This window comes from Delphinapterus leucas, chromosome 3, assembly GCF_059928025.1.
Source record: "Delphinapterus leucas isolate spDelLeu-1000000601 "Yukka" chromosome 3, BTC_Dleu_Yukka2, whole genome shotgun sequence".
NCBI classification, from domain to species: Eukaryota; Metazoa; Chordata; class Mammalia; order Artiodactyla; family Monodontidae; genus Delphinapterus; species Delphinapterus leucas.
In genome coordinates this window covers 154,812,142-154,837,118 of record NC_143131.1, presented here as the reverse complement: position 1 = coordinate 154,837,118, position 24,977 = coordinate 154,812,142, and the positions used below count along the sequence as shown (strand labels likewise).

Sequence of the window (24,977 nt, the reverse complement as noted above, 5' to 3'; positions counted from 1 at the left end):
CAGTGCATTAATCCTCAGCAAAAAGTAGCCTGAACTTGTCGATGACAGTCATTCGACACAGTCCAGGGAAAAGTAAATAAGATAAAACCCAACTCTTCTTCTTTAGCACATCTGTGAAAGGTTAGCTTGCTGCTCAGCCACGTGGACATTCATGAAGACGTTTCACTTTAGGTGTCCTCTACTTCAGTACTTTACTCACAGCTCATTCACACATGTAGGCAACAGCATTCCTTAATTGGATGGAACCTGCAGTGCTGGTTGTGATCGGTCTCATGAAAAGAAAAGGGAAGGAGGAAAAAGCCTCCACATTGACTTGGTGGTCTTGACGAAATGGATGCAGAAGACAGCTTGAGTGTCAAACTGGAAACTGTTATTTTCCTTTTCCTTTTCTTTTTATCTTTGCTATCAGGTCTTCTGCCCACTTCCCACCCCCTTCTTTCAAACAGGAAAGACACTAATTAGCTGCTTTTTTGTGTTTTTGGTAAAACACCTATTGTTTTGCGTTTCTTGTTGTTCGGTGAACATTATTGTTTTTACTGCCAAATGAGCTTCAGTGGTTGATGTAGGGGGTCTCTTGGGAACTTAACTTCTTCCAGTTTAAGTGGAAAAGCTTTTTTGTTTGAATTGGCTTTTACTGGGTGCTTCAAGGTTTGCTCTTGGCTCTTTGAAGGGGGACTGAATAGCACTGTGTTTCCTTTGAGGTTCCAATGAATAAAGGATCCTATGTCCTGGGCACTTTTTGTTGATTTTGCTGTGTGTCCTCTCTAGTAGCCAGATGCAGATTCCAGGAAAATGACATTTAAATGAATATAAGTAATCTAATATTTTTACAATTTGCTTTGGCCATACTCCTGGTCTTATTCTACTTGTAGCAGATGGCTTTAAAGAGCATTAGCTCTGTATATATTGAAAATAATATAAGTATACCAATATTAAATATTATATTGATGTATAATTGTAATATACTAATATTTATATTAGTGTATAACAATTATGTATTATATTAATATATATTTTTGCCTAGCATATATTATATACAAAATATATGAGTAATGAAATGTATTTCTATGGTTAATATGTTCATAATATTAATATGATATATCCTGTAATATTGATTATAAAACAATTATATCATAATATATAAATATATATTATTATCTGATATAATACACTATAGTTAATATATTCTATATAACACAATATATAATGTATTAGTATAATTGTATTATATAATATAAATATAATACATATATAAAACTATATATCTTTTAGTTATACATTACACATACGAGTATGTATAGCTATTTATAATTTTATTTACATAGGAATCTGGTCATCATAACAATTGATGTAAAAATATGCAATATTTTCAATCAAATGGGCCTTAACCTCACTACCTACACATAACTACTTTTAAAATCTTGAACCCTGTCTTCCATATCTCTCAACCGGCTTTTCTACACATGCACGTAGACACACATTTATACACGATATACATGTATACTACCAGTTTTCAGTTCAATGTATATAAATATGTAATATATAATTATATTCCTGTGTATGTATACAAATATAAATCAAAGGTATGTGTATAGGTATGTATTTCATATGTTTATATAAATATATCATACAAACAATGTATGTGTATATCAATACATGACTGTATACATACATACACAGAAATATACTTATTTAAACAAAAGGGACCTAAATAAACATAGTTCTCTAAGAATAAAAAGTTATGTCTCACTGTTTCAATAACAGTTTATAGTTTTCTACTGTATGTGCTTCTATAATTGTTATGAACATTTCCCATTTTTGTTGAATGTTAAGTTGTTTTAATTTTTTGCCTTTTTTTGTTTTATGTTTGTTTTTTTTTTTGGTACGTAGGCCTCTCACTGTTGCGGCCTCTCCCGTTGCGGAGCACAGGCTCCGGACGCACAGGCTCAGCGGCCATGGCTCACGGGCCCAGCCGCTCCGCGGCATGTGAGATCTTCCCAGACCGGGGCACGAACCCGTGTCCCCTGCATCGGCAGGCGGACTCTCAACCACTGCGCCACCAGGTAAGCCCAGTCTTTTGCCATTATTAATGAAGTTCTGAAGAATACGGTGGGCAAGATTACTTGAAAAACTCTCCTAAAAGAAATGGGTTAGGTATGCTAGGTTAAATGTACACAACTTATTTTTAAGTGCGTGGTTGATTTTGGAAGTGTGCAGTCGAAATTTCCAGGACCCATGAAGGAAGGGTGGTACATGTGTAAGAGTTATAGCTCTATTAAGAGTGGATTGAAGATCTTGATAGCTTAGAACAGAAGCTGGAAATCCTGTTTTTATGGAGCCAAATGGCAAATATTTTAGGCTTTGTAGACCAAAGAGGCAAAATTGAGGATATTATTTAGGTACTTAGGTAACCATTTAAAATGTTACCAGTTAAAACGTGAAAATTATTCCTAGCTCATAGGCCATAAAAAATAGGCAGCTGTCTGGATTTGGAATACAGGCCGTAGTTGAATGACACACCTGGTATAGAGACTTGTTTTTAAATGGCCATGACCACATGGGAGGCAGGAGGTAAGACTCCATCCCTACTAGATGGGAAGTTAGAACTAAACCTATCTATCCCTAGCTTCACCTTTAATGAAAGGGTGTGCCAGGAGAAAAAAATATCTGCTGGCAAAGGGAGACTAAGAGCAAATTCTCTTGGCCTCTGCTCTGGGTAGGAAACAGGTAGGAAATCTTGAGAATTCTGAACCGCCGATCTGTGTTCACAGTGTTTGGGTTGCAAATTTATTTGCGGTCTTGCAAACAGAAGCCAAGAAATTAACTTAAAATGCTCCCAAATCGGTGGTATCCCAAACACAAAACTAAACCCTTTCTGGAGAGGTAGACCCTCAACACAGGCCTATAGCGTTCCCACAGATAAAGTTTAGCTAAACGTGAGCTCATGATCTAAATTTACACAATAATGAAGAAATCAGCTCCAAGTGGAGAGAATCAGCAAAAACAATCAATACCAGAATGAAATTCCCAAGGCCATCCATCAGCTGTTGGAATAATCAGGTGCCAGGCAGAACATATACATAAAACTAGAACTGAAACAAGGAGCAAGGATGTTTTAAAAGACTGGGTAGGATCTTTCAAACATTTTTAAAATACATGTCATTGATAAAGCTAAAAACTCGAAGGTCGTGTAATACAGCAGATTAATCGTGGAGAAGAGTGAAATGATGCTGTTTTTTAAAATATGGCAGATCAGATTTCCTGCCTAATTATATAAGTTGATTTATCTTAAAAAATACACAGTATTTTAAAGACTTATTGGCTGTAAAATAAGTTGAGGGTATTTCAAAGGGCTTCTCTGCAAAGAAAAGTGAGAAGTAGCAAAACACAGAAAGTCGAGGGGAAAAAATGTCAATATATACATTGCTATAGGGTGAACTAAGCCTTAGGCCAGCAACTATGAGGAGGAGCTGACCCTTAGATACGTACAACTAAGCTGGAACCTTCAAAAAGTTCAACTATTTATAAGTAAAAAGATTTATTAAAATGAATAACCAAGTGTTTTAATTGACATCAGAAGAGTAAAACAATAAACCCTGAGAACATAGAAAAATAGACAATAAAGATATGAGCAGAACTTAATAAAACAGAAAAAAGTATAAAATTGAGGTGATTTAGTAAGTCAAAAGAATATTCTTTGAAAAGATTTAAAAAAACAAAACTTTGATTAGGCAAAACAAAAACGTAAGTAAATAATATACAGAAAGAATCAGGACAATGTTATAGCAGAGAGTACAAACAGAGAATATATGAAATGCCAGTAAATTTGAACATTTCTGTAAAGTGGACAATTTCCTAGCTCCTAAAGTTTACCAAAACTGACACAAGAGGAAATTTGTAGCTGGAGTTCTTGCACCAGTAAAGGAATTAAGTCAATAGTTTACAATCTTTCACCAAGAAAATACCAGACCCGGCCAGATCATTTGGGAGGTGAATTCTATCAAACTTCTGTTAAACAGATAACATCAATATTAACAAAGAAAAACTTCTAGAGAGTAGCAAAGGAAGAATGCGCCTTTATTCATCTTATGAAGTCTATATAATCCTAATACTGAAAACAGATTAGGACTGTAAGGAAAAAGAAATTTACAGGTCAAATTTACTTGTAAATATAAAAGGAAAAATTTAAAACTATGATATTAGCTACCCAAGTTCACTAGAGTAAGAAAAAGCATGAGCAAGTTAGGTCATCCAATGAATGAAAAGGTAGTTTAATGTCAAGAATATATATCAATAGATTGAAATCACCACATTTTATTTCTTTCATCTGTCTCTTTAAAAAATTGGTAAGTACTTATATTGATCTCTCTTGTAGTAGGCACTGTGCCAAGTCACTTACATATTTACTCCTTTAAACCTTCTATCATCCCTGGGGGAAAGTTCTATTTTGCTTCCATTTCTTAGCTAAGACTCTAACCCCCAGGAAAGGAAAGCAACATTTGTAAGTTTTTGTGGATGGTCAGTGACGGGACCAGTACAGGAACATCCAAAGTCTGTGCTTGGAAACAGTGCCCCATGTTGACACTCACATTACAGATGAAAGGAAAGGAACCATGCACTTACCATATAGATTAAATCTCACATTACAGGTTAAAGGAAAGGAACCATGCACTTACATTATAGATTAATACCCGCATAACAGGTTAAAGGAAAAAGAAACATGTGCTTCTCTCAAAAGTTGTAAAGAAGGCATATCCATTTCTAAATATATTTCCCAATTTCTTTGGCTTGTTTTCTGACCTTTGTAGTGCATTTTGCCATGAGGAGAATTTTAATTCTTATATAATTAAATGTATCCTTTTTTCTTTGTATCTTAGAAAGGTATTCCTCATGAATAATTTATTTCAAGTCTCCCAGGTTTCTGATACTTTTACACTTTCATTATTTTTTAACTTTTAACTCGTTGCTGTATCTAGAATTTACTAATTCTATGATAGCTATATTTTCCCACTTTTGTTGAATAATTTTTGCTGATCCAAAACGTGAATTTTATTTTCATCTCAATTCCCTTATGCTCTTGCATCTAATTTTAAGATGCTTCCTATTCCACTGGTTGTTTTGTCTATCTAAAACAAAATGCTACCTTAAAAATAATGTAATTATAATATAATAAATGTCATTAGTAAACAGAATACAATATATGATAAATAACATAATATAAAATAACAAACTATAATTTACCATATAACAAGGTCAAAGGAGAGCAAAACTATACAATCACTTGAAATATCCCCCAAAAGATATTTTATAAAATTCAATATTCATTTGTAATTTAAAAGAAAGAGTAAAATAGGGATTGATGAATGCTTCCAAAATAAGAAGAAATTATATGTCTAAAAGAGAAAGAGGTAAGTGGTAGACTTTAGTGACACTGGCAATAAATGCAGGACAAGAGGAGGATGCCTGATATAATGTTAAAGAAAAAGTATTATGTAACATTGTTTTTGCAGCACTGATGAGTTCAGTGAAAAGAGAATCTCATAGAAAAGAGTATCTCGTTCTTCTTAATGTATGTGCACTTGTCCATTGCATGAACATAACAGCTTATTTAACCAATATGTTACTGATCTGCATCTGGAGTTCTAGGTTTTCATGGAATTTTATTATGCACAGTTGTTTCAAACACTAGGACTTCCTCTTATGTTTATATCTTTTGAAAGAAACAATATCTCCACAGATGATTTATCCGTGCTGGCTGCTAGCTGACTTTGGGTACTTCTCAGTTCTTCCCTTTACCTTCCTAGTCAATATGAAAAGGGAAGGCAAGAAGGTCTCCTGTTTAGAGACTGTAAAGATAGGTCTTGGTGATAAAGTCTTGGTGGTAAAGGCTAAAAGTATTAACCCAGAACAAATGTTTTTCCAGCTGTAACTGTGTGTGATTCCCTTGGCTTGATTCCGTAGAGGATGTAAGACAAGACTGTAGAATCTGCCCTCAAAGTGCTTCCGGTGGGACGAGCTAAGTCAAGTATGGTGGCATATCTAATTCAAGACAAAATATAACGTCTCCTTTTCTCCCCTGGCAAAACTTGGTGGAGTGAATGTAGAAGTCACTGTATGCTTTAAATTAAAGCAACACAATAAATCTTGTATTGGAAGGTGCTTATTCTGGTCTCTTTGTGGAGACGAATTGGAAATTGTCTAGAAGAAGGAAAATTAGGTTAACCAAAGTTAAACTCATAAATAATTGAGCATTAATTAAATATCTGTGGTCTATGTTTCTCTTGATCATAATTTCTGCCAATTTATAGACCTCTTTGATACCTGATTAATCCTTGTCAAAGATGCAGTTAACAATGATTATTACCGTGTATTAGGTTTTGCCTGGGCCCTGAAGAAACTATCCTAAATCACCAGCTATGATTGTCACTTGATTTCCTCACAGAGAACAATCAGAACTCCTTGTCTTAAGTGGCTTGGGATGAGAAACTAGTTAGTCTCTTAGATACTGTTAGAGGACCCTACAGAGCCCATTGGTGAAAGTTTGGAAAACACTGGGCTTCTTAAAATTGATTCTTGTAGTGCTTCAGGAAAGATCACTGAACCAAAAGGATAACGGTGTTTCTGGTTCTGTTGTTAGTGCTCTCCATGGAAACATTGCTGAAGCTTCTGGACTCAATTTCCTTCCCCATGTGTGAATGTCACTGAAAATATCCAACTCCATTCTATCCCCATGTAACTTCAGAAACTAAGCAAAATGAAGACTCAAAATTCATTTCAAATAATGAAATGAATATATAATGTAGAATGGAACTGGGAAAATACCTGGTTTAAATTCTGGAAAGTACCAACTCTACAATTCTGGATAAGTTGCTTAATCTTGCTTAGTCTAATTTAATGCCCATCTCACAGGATGTTATGATGATTAATTTAATATCTTTGTATAACATACAGTGTTACATAATTTCTTCTTGTTTTTCTTGAGTAAATTCATATCCTTAAGCAACTCACTGTAAACAACAGTTACTTACTTGCTTAAATTACTCTTACCTTCTATTATCAGCTGAATTGTGTCCTGCTCAAGTTAATATGTGGAAGTCTTAACCCCCAATACCTCGTAATATGACTGTATTTGGAGATAAGGCCCTTACATAGGTAATTGAGGTCAAATGAGGTCAAATGGGTGGGCTCTAATCCAATATGACTGGTGTCCTTATAAAAAGAAAATATTAGGACACAGACATGCACAGAGAGAAGACCATGTGAAGACAAAAGGAAAACATGGCATGTACAAACCAAGAAGAGATACTTGAGAAGAAATCAATCCTGCTGACACCTTATCTCAGATTTCTAGCCTCTAGACCTGTGAGTGAGTAAATTTCTGTTGTTTAACCTCCTCAGTCCCTGGTACTTTGTCATGGCAGCTCTAGGAAACTAATACAACTTTTTGTGGCCTCCTTGTCTCAAGTTGAAAGTTCAATATTTGGCATCATAGCTAGGAAACAAAAATATCATCTACATTCCTTGTTGTAGTCTTTCTTCCCCATTCTCATTGCTAGTAATTTCCATATTTGGGTCTGTTTTCTGTGCCTTGTAAACAGAGCGTTACGCTCATTTCTGGTCTTACTGCTAATATACAGTAAATGTACAGATACTGAATAGATTTTGGAGAAGTGCAACATATAGTTGGCACATGTGTGTATGTGTGTGTATTCATATAATTTATACTTTTTCTCTCTTTTTTTCCTTTGGTGTGAGCTAAGATTCTCTGCTTTTGTGACGAGTACTCCTGAATACTAATCCCTGAATTTAATTCACCAAAAATTGCCAAAAATAATAATAATATGGGGAAAGAGAGAGTGATAGAGGGAGAAGAACAAACAATCAGGCAAGGGCAGTACTGTGAATTATTAGGGTCTTATTAATAAGATTATGTTAGTCTAGAGGAAATGACCGTAAATATCATCAGTGAGCCCAGTTGGTCTTTACTGACTGCTAGACACATCCCTGAGTTCTGTTCTTAGTCTCCAACTGTATGATTACTGCTGTCTGGAAGTATTATTTGAACAACTAAAGTCACTTAATGGAAAAGGAATATGTCTTTAGAGAATCAACAGTAATTTTTCTATCTGATTAAAAAGGACTGTTGACTGTCTGGAAACCTCAGTCATATTTGTAAGCAGGAGCGCATTGGCTATTAAAAGTGGATGATGTAAAGAGATGAGCAGAAACTTTGGCGATAGGTATACCTGGATTTAATTCTCACTTCTACCACTTGGCAGCTGGATAGCCTTAGGCAAGTTTCATACCTCCCTGAAATTCACTTAATTCAGTCTGTAAAATGGCATAATAACTTATTATAGCATCCTTTTAGGAATTTTAAATCAGTTCTTGAAATAAAAGTACACAATATATAGACAAGTATGGATTCCTCAATAGGTGTTTGACCTTTCATTTCTCCAGTATCCCACCCGCATCAAATAAAGAAAAATACTTTTTAAAATTTACGAATATTTCATTGTTCTAAAGGTAAAGCCATAAAAATAGAAATAATCAAATGGCCTACTATCATACCATTAGAAGAAAAAAAAAATGGTGTTCATGAGAGTTCCATATTAGAATACAAGTTTTCCTTAGGTACCTGTTTATGTATGCTATTCTGCTCTTTACAATAAATAATTATATTTAAAAGACTTAATTCCTCACTTTTAAGACCTTATTAGTTTACAAATTACATATTGACCTATGCTAAATTTTATACCAACCCATGCTAATGAATTCAGTACAGAAAACAAAAAACACTGCACTCAAGCAAACTATATATATATATATATATATATAACTTAAATGCATTTATATCCTACCGTGTCTCATAAAGCATTGTGGTATCTCAGCGGAATACAGACAATCAAATATAATGGCAAAAGCACTTAATATAAACAGGGCCAAGGAAACATAGACAGAAGATGAAGAAAAGATGAGGGAAATGTGAACAGGAGGACGTGTAGTTAATCGAGTTGTATGTTTTGACCTTAAGATTCTCTGTGTGGGGACTTCCCTGGTGGCACAGTGGTTGGGAATCCGCCTGCCAGTTCAGGGGACATGGGTTCGAGCCCTGGTCTGGGAGGATCCCACATGCCGCGGAGCAACTAAGCCCGTGCGCCACAACTACTGAGCCTGTGCTCTAGGGCCAATGAGCCACAACTACTGAAGCCCGCGTGCCACAACTACTGAAACCCCAGCGCCTAGAGCCCGTGCTCTGCAACGAGAGAAGCCACAGCAATGAGGAGCCCGCATACCACAATGTAGAGTAGCCCCCACTCGCCCCAACTGGAGAAAGCCCATGTGCAGCAACAAAGACCTAACACAGCCAAAAATAAATAATAAATAAATTTATTTTTAAAAAAAAGATTGTGAATAAAACAACATGTAAATAATTGGTTACAAAGCCACGTTATTTGAAGGTGCCAGACTGCACATTAACAGTCTGACACAAAGGGACAGCACAGGAAAACTATTCAAACATAAAGATTTTTAAATCTTTGCAGTTTGAAACCTTTTAGAGCAAGTAAAATGAGCTCGACACACATTTCAACACTCAGCATGTTAATCACATGTTCAAAGTATGTCTCAAAGTCATTGGAAATAGTTGCTGTCTCTGTCTCTGATATGTAAAACAGATCTGTGATGTGTAAAACTCAGGAGGTATTGATACCCACTTTTTGGCATCTGAACAGGAAACAAAGTTGTTTCGCAATGATAATAAAGAATGAAGTAAGTGCAGCAGTCAAATAAAAGACAAAGTACTGAAGGAATGTATTAACAAAACGAATCCAACTAAATTCTGGTGACCTGGGGCCTACGATTGTACACACTGCATGGAAATACCCCAGCCTAAATACTGGCATAGGAGGAAGGGTACTGCTAAGCCCATCACAGTATAATCCTTTTAAATGTCCCTTTCAAGGTTGTCTGCACTCAACACTGAGTATAGGAAATCTTCCCATCAGGCAGAAACACTGGCTGCCCAATGATTGACCAAGAAATTAACACACTAATGAATAATTGATGCTAATTTATTTCTATCCCTGACAACGGGAAACAGCACACACTCTGTGTCAATGATATGTCCTCTTTCCCACTTTTCTAAATGGTCAATTATGTTTTTCCCTTCATTGCTTTATATCATGTGTGGCAGGCATGATGGGAAGTGGCTACCAATGGTCTGTTATTGATTTCTACCTTCCTTTCACTGTGGTTAAAGAAGATACTTTGTATGATTTCAGTTTCTTAAAAATGTATTGGTACTTGTATTGTGGCGTAACATATGGTCTTTCCTGGAGAATGTTCCATGTGTACTTGATAAAAATGTGTATTCTGCTGTTGTTGAGTGGAGTGATCTATATATGGCTGTTAGGTTTAGTTGGTTAAATGTGTTATTCAGTCCCCCTACCTCTCTACTGATCTTCTGTCTAGATGTGTTATCCATTATTGAAAGCAAGGTATTGATCTCCAACTATTATTTTAGAACTATCTATTTCTTCCTTCAATTCTGTCAATGTCTGCTTCACATATTTGGGGGATGTTTGGTACATATATGTTTATAGTTGTTATATCTTCTTGATAGATTGAACTTGTTATCAACATATAGTGGCCTCCTTTTCCTCTTGTGATAGTTTTTGATTTAAAGTTTATTTTGTGTGATATTAACGTAGCCATCCCAGATCTATCTTCCTTCCTTCCTTCCTTCCTTCCTTTCTTTTTCTCTCTCTCTCTTTCTTTCTTTTTGTTACTATTTGCATGGGATATTTTATTCTATGCTTTAACTTTCAACCAACTTGTGTCTCTTGTAATCAAGTGAGTTTTTTGCGGACAGCATATACTTGGATTATGGTTGTTTTTAAAGTCCATTGGCCAATATGTACATGTTTATTGGAGAGCTTAATCCACTTACTTTTTCAAAAATTACTGATGAGGAAGAACTTAATTCTGTCTGTTTCCTGGTTGTTTTCTGTATGTCTTATGCATTTTTTGCCGCTTATTTACTCCATTACTGACTTCTTCTGTGGTTTGCCGATTTTCTTGTAGTGAACTCTTGATCCCTTTTTCATTTCTTTTTGCATATAGTCTATTGATATTTTCTTTGTGGTTACCAAGAAGATTACATTTACCCTTCTAAAGTTCAACCAATATCATTTGAATTGAAACCAACTTCAATAGCACACAGAAACTCTGTTCCTCTACAGTTCCATTCCTCCTCTTTACATTATTGTTGTCACAAATTACACCTTTATACTTTGTGAGCCCAATAACATGGACTTATAATTATTTTATGCATTTGTTTTTTCAATCATGTAAGAAATAAAAAGTAGGGTTACAAGCCAGTAGCGCAATACTGGCTTTAGTATCTGCCCATGTATTTATCTTTACTGGAGACTTCTATTTCTTTATACAGCTTCGAGCTGCTGTCTAGTGTCCTTTCATTTCAACCTGAAGGTTCAATTTAGCATTTGTCATAGGGCAGTGTTAGGAAGTTGTAAAACAAACGCCCTCAGCCTTTGTTCATCTGGGAATGTGTTAATTTCTCCCTAAGTTTTGAAACCATTTTGGCCAAATATAGAATTCTTGGTGGACAGTTTCTTTCTTTCAGCACTTTAAATATGTCTGGCCTCTTGCTTCCGTGGTTTCAGATAGAAAATTAGCTATGAATCTTTTTGAGGATCCCTGCTTTGTAACAAATTTGTTTTTTCTTTCTCCTTTGGGAGAAAAGATTCTTTCTCTGTCTTTTGGCATCTGAGAGTTTGATTATACTGTTTCTTGTTGTGGGGTTCCTTGAGTTTCTCTTAGTCCTGAAATCAGCCAAAGATTTACAGCAACCACACACATACTGAACCAGGGAAGAGGCAATTGGAAAATGGCAGGAAAGCTTTGTGGCATTTTTACTTGCCCTTGCCCCATCCACTGTTAGTGTAGAGATGGTCTTAAAGTGGTGGAGCCTTAATGCAGTGATAGTCTTAAAGTAGCGGCAGACCATTCGTAGTATGGGACCCTCAATCCTGCTTCAGGAGGGAGCAGAAGAGACCGTACTCTCAGATTATTATGTGTATCTGTTGTAACCTGTCTGGGAGCTACCTGAAGGACTGACACAAGATGCTTATCTCTGTCTTAGCTAACCTGGAACACAGTCTGGAAAAGCAGCGGTCATTGCTGAAAAAAAGTGCAAGGTGAACTAACAAAGCACAGATGGCTGGGGCAGAAGACTGTGCATTGAAATACAATAGACCACATAAGATGCAGGAGCAAAAGTTGGGGGAGATTCTTTGGGAACTTAGAACATACAAAAAGTACACATGTGTCCAGAGAAATTAGGAAAGCCGCATGCATACTCAAGATAAGATGCGTGTTCTGAAAACACCAGAGGAGTCTCTAAGCTTTCACCATGGGCTGAGCCCTGAACTCAGTGCAGGTCAGCTAAATGTTGAAGGAGTGATCCAGCAATCTGCACAATGGGGAGAGGTGTGTGGTTTTGAGTGTGCATGTGGATGTGCTTGTGTATATTTGTTTTTGTTTGTCTTAGGTGCAGGAATTCAAGGACATCTCTGTCAAAACATTAGCTAAACATGAACTAAAGGGACAGAGACTTCAGTGCCTACATACGATAAGGAGTCATTGCAAAGCTATTTTGGAAAGTCAAAGTCATTACAGTCATTGCAAAGCTAGTTTGGAAAGGTCCCTAAACAAACAGACTACTACAGCCTTCAACAATGAAAAGCCCAGAAAACCCTGGGAAAGTGGGAGAATCTGATTTCCATAGACACCACATTATAATATTTGAAAGCCAAATGTTCAACCAAAAAACTCACAAGGTATACAAAGACATGGAAAAGTATGGTCCATTTAAGAAAACAAATTAATTGATGAAACCATCCCTAAGGAAGCCCAGACTTTTCTCCATTGCATATTCTTGCCTCCTTTGTCATAGATTCATTGACCATAAGTGCATGGGTTTCTTTCTGGGCTCTCTATTCTGTTCCAGTGATGGATGTTTTTGTGCCGGTGCCATACTGTTTTGATTACTGTAGGTTTGTAGCACAGTCTGAAGCCAGGGAGCATGATTCCTCCAGTTGTGTTCTTCTTTCTCAAGACTGTTTTAGCTATTCAGCATCTTTTGTGTTTCCATACAAACTTGAGAATTATTTGTTCTAGGTCTGTGGAAAATGCCCTTGATATGTTGATACAGACTGCATTGAATCCGTAGATTTCCTTGGGTATGATGGTCATTTTAACAATATTAATTCTTCCAATCCGTGACCATGGTATATCTTTCCAGCTGTTTGTGTCATCTTTCATTTCTTTTATGAGTGTCATATAGTTTCCTGGGTACAGGTCTTTTACCTCCTTAGGCAGGTTTATTCTTATGTATTTTATTCATTTTTGTGCGATTGTAAATGGGATTGTTTCCTTAATTTCTCTTTCTGATAGTTCACTGTGAGTGTATAGAAATACAAAATTTATATATAGAAATCTATTGTATCCTGCAAATTTACCAAGTTCATGTTTGAGCTCGAATAGGTTTTTGATGGTGTCTTTCAGATTTTCTATGTATCATGCCATCTGCAAACAGTGACAGTTTTACTTTTTCCTTTCCATTTTGGAGTCCTTTTATTTATTTGTTCTTGTCTGATTGCTGTGGCTAGGACTTCCAAAACCCTGTTCAATAAAAGTGGTGAGAGTGGGCATCCTTGTCTTGTTCCTGATCTTAGGGGAAATGCTTTCAGCTTTTCACCATTGAGTATGTTAGCTATGGGCTTGTCATATATGGCCTTTATTATGTTGAGGTATGTTCCCTCTATGCCCACTTTCTGGAGAGTTTTTACCATGAATGGATATTGAATTTTTTCAAAAGCTTTTTCTGCATCTATTGAGGTGATCGTATGGTTTTTAGTCTTCAGTTTGTTACTGTGATGATAAGAGACCTAAGACAGCTACAGAGGCTAAGTGACCTTTCCTTCCCTGAATGGGTAGGTATCCTTGTTCTGCCTTCTAATTGAGTTAGTATCTGAGGAAAGAACTGCCAGGTGTCATTCAGTTCACAATACACTGCTGTGGCAATATAGAAATGAATTTGCCTAAGTCATTTGGCTTTTCTCAATTATAGTAAATGAATATACTGAATGAATACTTCAACTTAAGGAAATGCTCTTAAAAATATATTAATGTAGGCAACTTCAGTGGAGAACTGAAAACAAAACAAAACATTCAGGTAAAGGGTTGAAATAAAAGTACACTCAGTTGTATCCAGTTTCCTCTTGTAAATCTCTCTTTTTCATTTGAGTGGACAGTCACTTGAGAATATCTGACTTGGGGCTAAGGCAATCTAAGCCTTCTTGGCCACACTGTATTCTCTTATGTCATTTACTAAAGACACCAGTTGGGTTGCTGAAAAAAGCGTGGGAAAAATCAATCCCTCACATCCAAAGGGCGGCTCTTGAAAATATGTGGGTTGTTGTAGTTATTTTGCTCTTCTGGCCTCAGAAGTTCTAATCTTAACCTTAGCCCCTCATGGAGAGAGACTTTGTAAACCAATTGCCACATTACTCATTATGTGACTGTTGAAAAAAGAGAAACCCAGCTCTTTTCCTGTGCTTTCAACCAGTTATCTTCTTCAAAAATCTGTTTGGATTGTTATACCTTAATCTTGCCTGGCAAGGGACTTACGGGAAGGTTCTTATTGTTTGAAAGTTTGGTGCCAGTATCTGCAAAGAAAGAAGAAAGATGTGTTTATCAAACATCCCAATAGTGAAGGTGTGTGAAAGCAACTTTTGAAAAGGTTAAACTGTCAGAGTTTAGCCGTATTATTACATTTTATTTTATTCATTGAAAATAAATAATTATCAATGAATCCTTTCTAGATGTTCTAGTTTCCCAAAGTTCCCTGCATTCACATTCTAAGAGGAAAAAATGGTATTTTAAGTCACTGCTCTCCACCTTATATTATTTATAATCACTCCTCGTGACCTCTTCCTTCCAAGAAACGTGATCCTGAGAAGTGTCCTTTGTTTGTCTTTGTGGAATAAGTGATGAGGATGCATCCTGGAGACCTGTGAGATGTTCAACTTGTGGCATAATGAAACTAGGATGGAGAGTTGTGGAAAGATCTGGAAAGGTGGCTGGTAGAGTGTGGCCAGATGTGGGAGAAGAGAGACGTACAGAGAGAGGGAGAGGAAATTTTCAGAGGGAGAAAATGAAACAAATAATTAAATAAGTTTTGTTGTGTGGTGTGGGATGCAAGCCTTTCTCTCCCCCTTTCCTTCACAATGTCTTTGTTAAAGACTGTGTTTTTCATTAGTTTTACTAAGATAGGATTTGCCGTTTTGTTTGGATACTGAGAATGGACCCATGGAAACAGTTACATTTGGGTTATCTCTGACTGTCTTTAATGAAGAACGTAAATATTGGCCACACTATCTATGCACATGCTATCACCATGCCTTTTTTGTTCTCTGTTCATATATCTAAGTCCTCTTCTTTCTTTAAGGCCAATCTCAAATCTCATCTGAAATGTACATTTATTGATAGATTCAACCCATAATGAACTGTCCCTTCTTTGTCCTCCTTAGGCTCTGATTATTTATAAAAACTCATTTTTGAACTTAGAAGCTGTCCAATATGATATATTAGTTATTTCACCAGCATGTGTTATATCCTCAACACAATTATACGCTTTTGTGGGGCTGGGATCGTACATTCTGTAATTTTTCTCAGTACTTACACTTACTTTGATAAAAAGCGCATTCATTCATCTAAACATCATTTATTGGGTGTTAATTAAATATCTCAACTCAGTAAATATTGTTTGAATGAATGCATGCATGAATGAGGGAGTGTGCAATAGGTAGCCTAATGTACCGCCCAATGTGAGAAAACCAAAAACATAAACACAAAAGCAAGCCAAAAAGTGGACCAGGACTTTCTGTAAGATATCCTGCTTTTTGTTGGATGATGCCATGAAAATCAAGATGCTCCTGAAAGGTCTTAATAGCTGACCAAGAATAGTAAACAATTGAAATTCTCTCAGGCTTCTTCAACCCTATCACTGGACACATTTATACCTCTCAGGAATGATATTAAAAGAAGAGATTAATAAAGCTTTTATAGATGAGTTGATAAATCTCTAAAGATTTAAGTCTTCATTGCCTCCTAGGTTTTCTCTATTTTGGGTTTCCAAAAGATTTCAATAAACCACAGGATAATTAAAAATTAGACATTCTCTTTCTTACCTTGATGTTTTTTGATGGTAAACACCTTTTTATTGTCTCCATAGTGCTGCCCAATTTCCACCAGTACAGTACTTAAGTGAATTTTGCTCTGGATGGTCGGATATATAAGATGTAAACGAATTGTTCGTATATGTTTTAGAATTCTTCAAAAGGGCCTGGCCATGGAAATGCATTGAATATTACTTAAATAACTAAAGTAACTTCCTCAGAATTATTATTCTGTTCTGGTTAGGATACTCTCTGCTCTGGTTTGTTAAAATTTCCCTTTAGAGTGGTTTTAATTTTGTTTCTGATAGGGTCCTAGGATTTATTGCCACACCCATCCTGCATCTGTTTTTCTTTGAATTACTCTCCTTGCAGTTTCTGATTCATACAGGGCCTTACAGGTTAGTGACAACCTGGCCATCACAACGCTGGGAAGGACAGGCCTACTTTTCAGAGGTGTTGATGTTTTCTGTAGCTGAAGGTTTTCAAGAGATATCAATCTTCCTCACCACCGCCCTTGGCCCTCTTAATGGACTAAGCAGTTCCTCATGAAATTTCTGTAGGATATCTGTACCAACTTCTCAATATTGTTCCATCCTGAGTCTAAATTCCTGGCCTCAAGGTAATGTTAGATTTCTAGCTCCAGCCCCTATTTACATAAGGCCTATACTAAGGAACGGAACCCACAGACATCAGTCCGCTCTTCTTTCTCTGGATTTAATTTCTCTGTTACTTTCTGAAACATGCAGGTGTTCCTTTCTTTCTTTTAATCTCAGCTAGGTGCTTTTAACTTGTTCAAAATTGACCCAGAATTTACATGTGTCTCCAGTAAGAGTACATTAAATTGAGCTTAGTCTGCTATTCTACTGGCATGTTTGAGATCCAGATAATTTGCTACTTAACTGGATTCAATGACCTGTATATTTCAGGCATCTAAAACTCACCATGTTCCAAATTTCCCTCCTTATAGTTAGTAATTTTCTTGGGAATCTGGATGACATTAAATGGAATAAAGTTAGTGAGTGGCCCAGGAATGCCTGAAAGTTTGTTTGTCAGAGTGGCCAGGGAAAGTGAAGCAAGGAAGAAAAGCAAATGAAAAACAGAATCACATTATTATGGCTGAGTTTACTCCCAGGATTCCATGCAGAGCTCTCTGTAGACCTGGGTTGGGTTATAACTTATGCCAGAGCTCTACGTGGGGCTGACACCATCTCATGCCAAGCTCTCAGTTCTGGGCTCACGTCATCTCTGGTCCACTCTGTGGAGTGGAAACTTTGGAGGAATGGCCAATGTGTTCCGCGGCATAGGAAGAGGGAAATTGTGAATGTGACTTTCTAAATTGTGGAGGAACTAACCACTGTAAATGTGCCTTGAACTATGTTGTTTAATTTGACCAGTCAGATCAATGACTTTCCCCTTGAATGAAATGCTGCTACGTATATGAGCAGAAAAACAAAACTGGTATAAGGAAGAGATAGCTAGTGGGAAGCAGCCGCATAGCACAGGGAGATGCGCTCGGTGCTTTGTGACCACCTAGAGGGGTGGGATAGGGAGGGTGGGAGGGAGGGAGATGCAAGAGGGAGGAGATATGGGGACATATGTATAACTGATTTACTTTGTTATAAAGCAGAAACTAACACACCATTGTAAAGCAATTATACTCCAATGAAGATGTTTAAAAAAAAAACTGGTATAAGGAGATGGAGAGACTGGGAGTCTTATTTTCCCACCAATTAACTTTGCCTCTGACCATGACCTTCCCTTTGAGTCTCCTAGACTTTGGGGATGATCGCAGCCCCTTGGGTTGGGTGACGGCAACCCCATCTTCACTAGAACCTCTATAGTTAACTTTGATTTTTCCCACTCCGTCTATCCATCCCATGTATGCAGTCAGACATTTGATCTTGGACTTTTCCTGACAAAATATGCTTGAATATAACCATTTCTTTTCACTCCCACTGCTACTGCTATTGTCACTGCCTTAACTAGGGCTTTATCTTTAAGTTCTTTATATAAATATCTATATGTAAATATAACATACAAATAAATAAAATATAATATTAATTCTGATGATTTTGAAGTCTTTTCTTGATAAAGACTTTTCCTGATAAAGATACACAATATCTTATATAAATATTTTTGTATTACCTGTTCTTTTCTTAGAATTTTAGCCATATGATTCTATCTCTTGGTTTGTCTAGAACTTTTTGATTGAATGCTGGCTATTTTATTTGGCTTTTTTTGTTTTTCTCAGTGGAAACGTTGTTTTGCTTCAAAATATTTTATTCTACCTGGAAGTAGCAAATCTTCAAATTACAATTTTTTAAATGCTTTCAAATATCAATACTATAGGTGTCACAAAATCTAGAAAAATGACATTTAAAAATTAACTACTGCCAGGTGTGTCTCTATAAAACTTTTCCCCCACTCTTTTAGCTATATATTCTTTAACTGCCTCCTCATACCACAGTTTATGTATTTTCGAAATAAAATTTTAAGAAATAAACTTTGCAGTTTTTAGACATAGGTTTCTTGTAACATGGTTGATTAGAATTTGCTTCTAGTTATTAATAGTTTAGAAAAGTTTATTTCAGCTTCACAATTTATTATTGATAATGTCACATTAATTTTCATTGTTAACTTTGAGAAAACCTCTATGGATTACTTCCTCATAAGTATTTACTATTATAAATGCATTACTGATTTCAGTACTGCTATAGGTCTGTGCATTACAGGGATTCTGATAAAATACACCATTCCATTACACACATTGTTGATGGAGTATATTCATTTATTTATTTATTTTTGGCTGTGTTGGGTCTTCGTTGCTGTGCGCAGGCTTTCTCTACTTGCAGGGACTGGGGGCCACTCTTCGTTGCGGTGCACAGGCTTCTCACTGCGGTGGCTTCTCTTGTTGCAGAGCACGGGTGCTAGGCACGGAGGCTTCAGTAGTTGTGGCTCGCAGGCTCAATAGTCGTGGCTCACGGGCTCTAGAGCGCAGGTTCCGTAGTTGTGGCACACCGGCTTAGTTGCTCCGTGGCATGTGGGATCTTCCCGGACCAGGGCTCGAACCCTTGTCCCCTGCATTGGCAGGTGGCTTCTTAACCACTGCGCCATCGGGGAAGCCCCTGGAGTATATTCCTGACAGAAGAAAATTTCCGTTTTGACTAAGCATTGATGAGAGCTGAATCTTTGACTTATCTTTCACATGCCTGATGATTGAAATAATTTTCCACAGAATAGCTTCTGGTTTTGTACTTTTCAGTTGTTTTTTTCTTCTTCAAACGCACATGCTTTGAGAGCTGTGAAGTGCAAGACATGGCTATATTGTAAGGTGGTTTTTGTCCTTATGCTTCTGTGTCTTGTGCTAGGTTAAGTCAGTAGAGTAGTCAGTATGAGTACTGGAAGTTATTCCTGTAATGGGATAGTATATAGTCAATTACATACGGCGGTGTCTGAAAATCACATAATAGCCTCACTTAAAACATCTCCTTAGGGCTTCCCTGGTGGCGCAGCGGTTGAGAGTCCACCTGCCGACGCAGGGGACACGGGTTCGTGTCCCGGTCCGGGAAGATCCCACATGCCGCGGAGCGGCTAGGCCCGTGAGCCATGGCCGCTGAGCCTGTGCGTCCAGAGCCTGTGCTCCACAACGGGAGAGGCCACAACAGTGAGAGGCCCGCGTACCACAGAAAAAAGAAAATCTCCTTAGCCAGATTTCAAAAAAGCCTGTGGCCATTCCAATATGATCCAACATAGCGGAATATGATAGAAGGAAAATTGGCAAAGAAAGAGACGCTGGTCTTACCTGATGGAAGTTAAAATATCTCACTTTTGACAAGTTTGCAAAAACTTATAATTCCATGAACTAATTCCTAGGGTTCTTCATAGGACCTAAAAAGGAACCCATAGAGTTGTGGAACAACAATAGAAGCTGCTGTGATGAGAAGCCCGGGCACCGCAACAAAGAGTAGCCCCCGCTCGCCGCAACTAGAGAAAGTCTGCACGCAGCATTGAAGACCCAACGCAGCCAAAATAAAAATAAATAAAGATAAATAGATTTATTTTTAAAAAAGTAATACTCGGGTTTGAGGCATGAGAAATATGATGAGGAGAAATTAGCTAATCCTTTCAGAACTTTTAAAATATCAAACTCAGTCTCTAAGATTTGAGCATTATATACAACGTTGGTTACTTATTAGTGGTTTGGGAAGGCCAATTTAAAATTTTCTGATCTTACTGTATTGAAATACACGGCCCTAATGTTTTCCACATTGACTACGTGAATGATGAAGTAAAGTCAATCATGTATTTCCTTTCCAACTGGACAGAAAACAAAAATTTAAAAAGTGTTTGGACTACTGACTTTTGATTTCTTCTAAGGCAAGTGTACAGGTAATTTTTATTCCCTGATTAGGAGAAAAATGGTGGAAGAGGGCAGGGTTAAGAATTAAGATTTCAAGAGCGTGAGAGGTAGATGGCCAACCAGAGTTCCTAAGGTTCGGTGCCTGTAACTGTTGCCGCCGCTTAAGCCTGCCAAAGCAGTGGTACGGCTGCTGCCCTCGTATTTGCTACCTCTGGAAACATTCTTGCCAGTAGTGGCGGCAGCGGGACTCAATTACCCCCTTTTCTCACTCTCTCCAGAAGCTCCAGATGGCGTCTTCTGTGGGCAACGTGGCCGACAGCACAGAACCAACGAAACGTATGCTTTCCTTCCAAGGGTTAGCTGAGTTGGCACATCGAGAATATCAGGCAGGAGATTTTGAGGCAGCTGAGAGACGCTGCATGCAGCTGTGGAGACAAGAGCCTGACAATACTGGAGTACTTTTATTACTTTCATCTCTACACTTCCAGTGTCGAAGGCTGGACAGATCTGCCCACTTTAGTACTCTGGCAATTAAACAGAACCCTCTTCTGGCAGAAGCCTATTCGAATTTGGGGAATGTGTACAAGGAAAGAGGGCAGTTGCAGGAAGCAATGGAGCATTACCGGCATGCATTGCATCTCAAGCCAGATTTCATCGACGGTTATGTTAACCTGGCAGCCGCTTTGGTAGCAGCAGGCGACATGCAAGGGGCAGTACAAGCTTACGTCTCTGCTCTTCAGTGCAATCCTGATTTGTACTGTGTTCGCAGTGACCTGGGGAACCTGCTCAAAGCCCTGGGTCGCTTGGAAGGAGCCAAGGCATGTTATTTGAAAGCAGTGGAGACGCAACCGAACTTTGCAGTAGCTTGGAGTAATCTTGGCTGTGTTTTCAATGCACAAGGGGAGATTTGGCTTGCAATTCATCACTTTGAAAAGGCTGTCACCCTTGACCCCAATTTTCTGGATGCTTATATCAATTTAGGAAATGTCTTGAAAGAGGCACGGATTTTTGACAGAGCTGTGGCAGCTTACCTTTGTGCCCTAAGCTTGAGCCCAAATCATGCAGTGGTACGTGCCAACCTGGCTTGTGTATACTATGAGCAAGGCCTGATGGATCTGGCAATAGACACCTACAGGCGAGCTATTGAATTGCAACCACATTTCCCTGATGCTTACTGCAACCTAGCCAACGCTCTGGAAGAGAAGGGCCGTGTTGCCGAAGCAGAAGATTGTTATAATACAGCTCTGCGGCTGTGCCCCACCCATGCAGACTCTCTGAATAACCTGGCCAATATCAAAGGAGACCAGGGAAACATTGAAGAGGCAGTTCGCTTGTATCGTAAAGCATTAGAAGTCTTCCCAGAGTTTGCTGTTGCCCATTCAAATTTAGCAAGTGTATTGGAGCAGCAGGGAAAACTGCAGGAAGCTCTGATGCATTATAAGGAGGCTGTTCGAATCAGTCCTACCTTTGCTGACGCCTACTGTAACATGGGAAACACTCTAAAGGAGATGCAGGATGTTCAGGGAGCCTTGCAGTGTTATACTCGTGCCATTCAGATTAACCCTGCACTTGCGGATGCCCACAGCAATCTGGCTTCCATTCACAAGTATTCAGGGAATATTCCAGAAGCAATTGCTTCTTATCGCACTGCTCTGAAGCTTGAACCTGACTTTCCTGACGCTTATTGTGATTTGGCTCATTGCCTGCAGATTGTCTGTGATTGGACAGACTATGATGAGCGAATGAAGAAGTTGGTCAGCATTGTGGCTGACCAGCTGGAGAAGAATAGGTTGCCTTCTGTGCAGCCTCATCATAGTATGCTGTATCCTCTTTCTCATGGCTTCAGGAAGGCTATTGCTGAGAGCCATGGGAACCTCTGCTTGGATGAGATCAGTGTTCTTCATAAACCACCGTACGAACATCCAAAAGACTTGAAGCTCAGTGATGGTCGACTGCGTGTAGGATACGTGAGTTCTGACTTTGGGAATCACCCTACTTCTCACCTTATGCAGTCTATTCCAGGCACGCACAATCCTGATAAATTTGAGGTCTTCTGTTATGCCCTGAGCCCAGATGACGGCACAAACTTCCGAGCGAAGGTGATGGCAGAAGCCCATCATTTCATTGATCTTTCTCAGATTCCATGCAATGGGAAAGCAGCTGATCGCATCCATCAAGATGGTATACACATCCTTGTAAATATGAATGGTTATACCAGGGGTGCTCGAAATGAACTCTTTGCTCTCAGGCCAGCTCCTATTCAGGCAATGTGGCTGGGCTACCCTGGGACCAGTGGCGTGCTTTTCATGGATTATATCATCACTGATCAGGAAACTTCACCTGCTGAAGTTGCTGAGCAGTATTCTGAGAAACTGGCTTATATGCCCCATACTTTCTTTATTGGTGATCATGCCAATATGTTCCCCCACCTGAAGAAGAAAGCAGTCATCGATTTTAAGTCCAATGGGCACATTTATGACAATCGGATTGTGCTGAATGGCATCGACCTCAAAGCATTTCTTGATAGTCTCCCAGATGTGCAAATTGTCAAGATGAAATGTCCTGATGGAGGAGACACCGCAGACAGCAGTAATACAGCTCTTAATATGCCTGTCATTCCTATGAATACTACTGCAGAGGCAGTTATTGAAATGATTAACAGAGGACAAATTCAGATAACAATTAATGGATTCAGTCTTAGCAATGGACTGGCAACTACCCAGATCAACATTAAGGCCGCCACTGGAGAGGAGGTTCCCCGTACCATTATTGTAACCACACGTTCTCAGTACGGGTTACCGGAAGATGCCATTGTGTACTGTAACTTCAATCAGTTATATAAAATTGACCCATCTACTTTGCAGATGTGGGCAAATATTCTGAAGCGTGTTCCCAATAGTGTACTGTGGCTGTTGCGTTTTCCAGCAGTAGGAGAACCTAATATTCAACAGTACGCACAAAATATGGGCCTTCCCCAGAACCGTATCATTTTTTCACCTGTTGCTCCTAAAGAGGAACATGTTCGGCGAGGCCAGCTGGCTGATGTCTGCTTGGACACTCCACTCTGTAATGGACACACCACAGGGATGGATGTCCTTTGGTCAGGGACACCCATGGTGACTATGCCAGGAGAGACTCTTGCTTCCCGAGTTGCAGCTTCCCAGCTCACTTGTTTAGGCTGTCTTGAGCTTATTGCTAAAAATAGTCAAGAATATGAAGACATAGCTGTGAAACTGGGAACTGATCTAGAATACCTGAAGAAAATTCGTGGCAAAGTCTGGAAGCAGAGAACATCTAGCCCTCTGTTCAACACCAAACGATACACAATGGACCTAGAGCGGCTCTATCTACAGATGTGGGAGCATTACGCAGCTGGCAACAAACCTGATCACATGATTAAGCCTGTTGAAGTCACTGAGTCGGCCTAAATAATGACTGTGTGCACAGGAGAATTACCCTGTACCTGAGCCTCAACCTTCTGGGGGAAAGGGAACTACTTTTTCCTTATCCGTACAATACCATGTTGCAGATGGGTGACAGACAATGATAAGAAATAGCACAGCCAGACTTGCTTCCTGCATGATCATGATCGTGATAGGGAGAGACACAAGAGATGGGAAACTGCTGTTCCACAAGGAGTCTTCATAGAATTTTGCAGCAGCCAGGTGTCTGGAAGGTCTGGAAGGTAAGTCTGGAAGGTCTGATCTCCCTTGGTCTTCCATGGGATGGATGGTTAGTGTGGAAGGGAGATAGAGATTGCCCAGCCGTTTTGTGATTATCATGGATTGATTGAGTCTTCTGGATTAATATTTTTCTTTATATTTTGGGTATTGGAGCTTTTAAAAATGTTTGGTTTCAGGTATTTTTATTCATGTGAAGTGTATATGATTCTCTTGAGATAAGGTTTTAAGCTAAAATATTCCTTGTTTTAGTTTCTGAACTCTACAGATAAATGGGGACTTTGCTGCTGTAGTCTTTTTATAGGTTTTATAAACCACTTGAGCCTACATCAGTCATTTTAGTTTGTGACATAATGTTTGGAACTATCAGTGCTTTGTTGGTTTATAGATGATGGCTTAAATTCTTTTCCTGGTCCGTTTCCTTCTTCCCTTCCCCCCACTTTAAAAATTCTCCTGTAACTTGGCGAAGAAAAAACCAAGTCTGATTCAAAACCTCCCAGAGTGTTTCTCTTAAACACATCTTCTGATGCCAAATGAAGTTTCTTAGGAGCGATTATTAATTCTGAAGGGCACAGTTGTGGTACTGTCACTGATGATAATAATAATGGATTTTTGGCCTAGAGTTTTGACCTATTTCACCAGTGTTTTACCGTTGACTGCCCCTCTATGCTG

At 38.3% G+C, this 24,977-nt stretch overlaps 1 pseudogene; it reads left to right on the top strand.

Annotated features, from left to right (window-relative positions):
• Positions 1–24,260, top strand: part of LOC149749818 (UDP-N-acetylglucosamine--peptide N-acetylglucosaminyltransferase 110 kDa subunit pseudogene) — a 268,591-nt pseudogene extending 244,331 nt beyond the window's left edge.
• Positions 24,261–24,977: the final 717 nt, after the last annotated feature.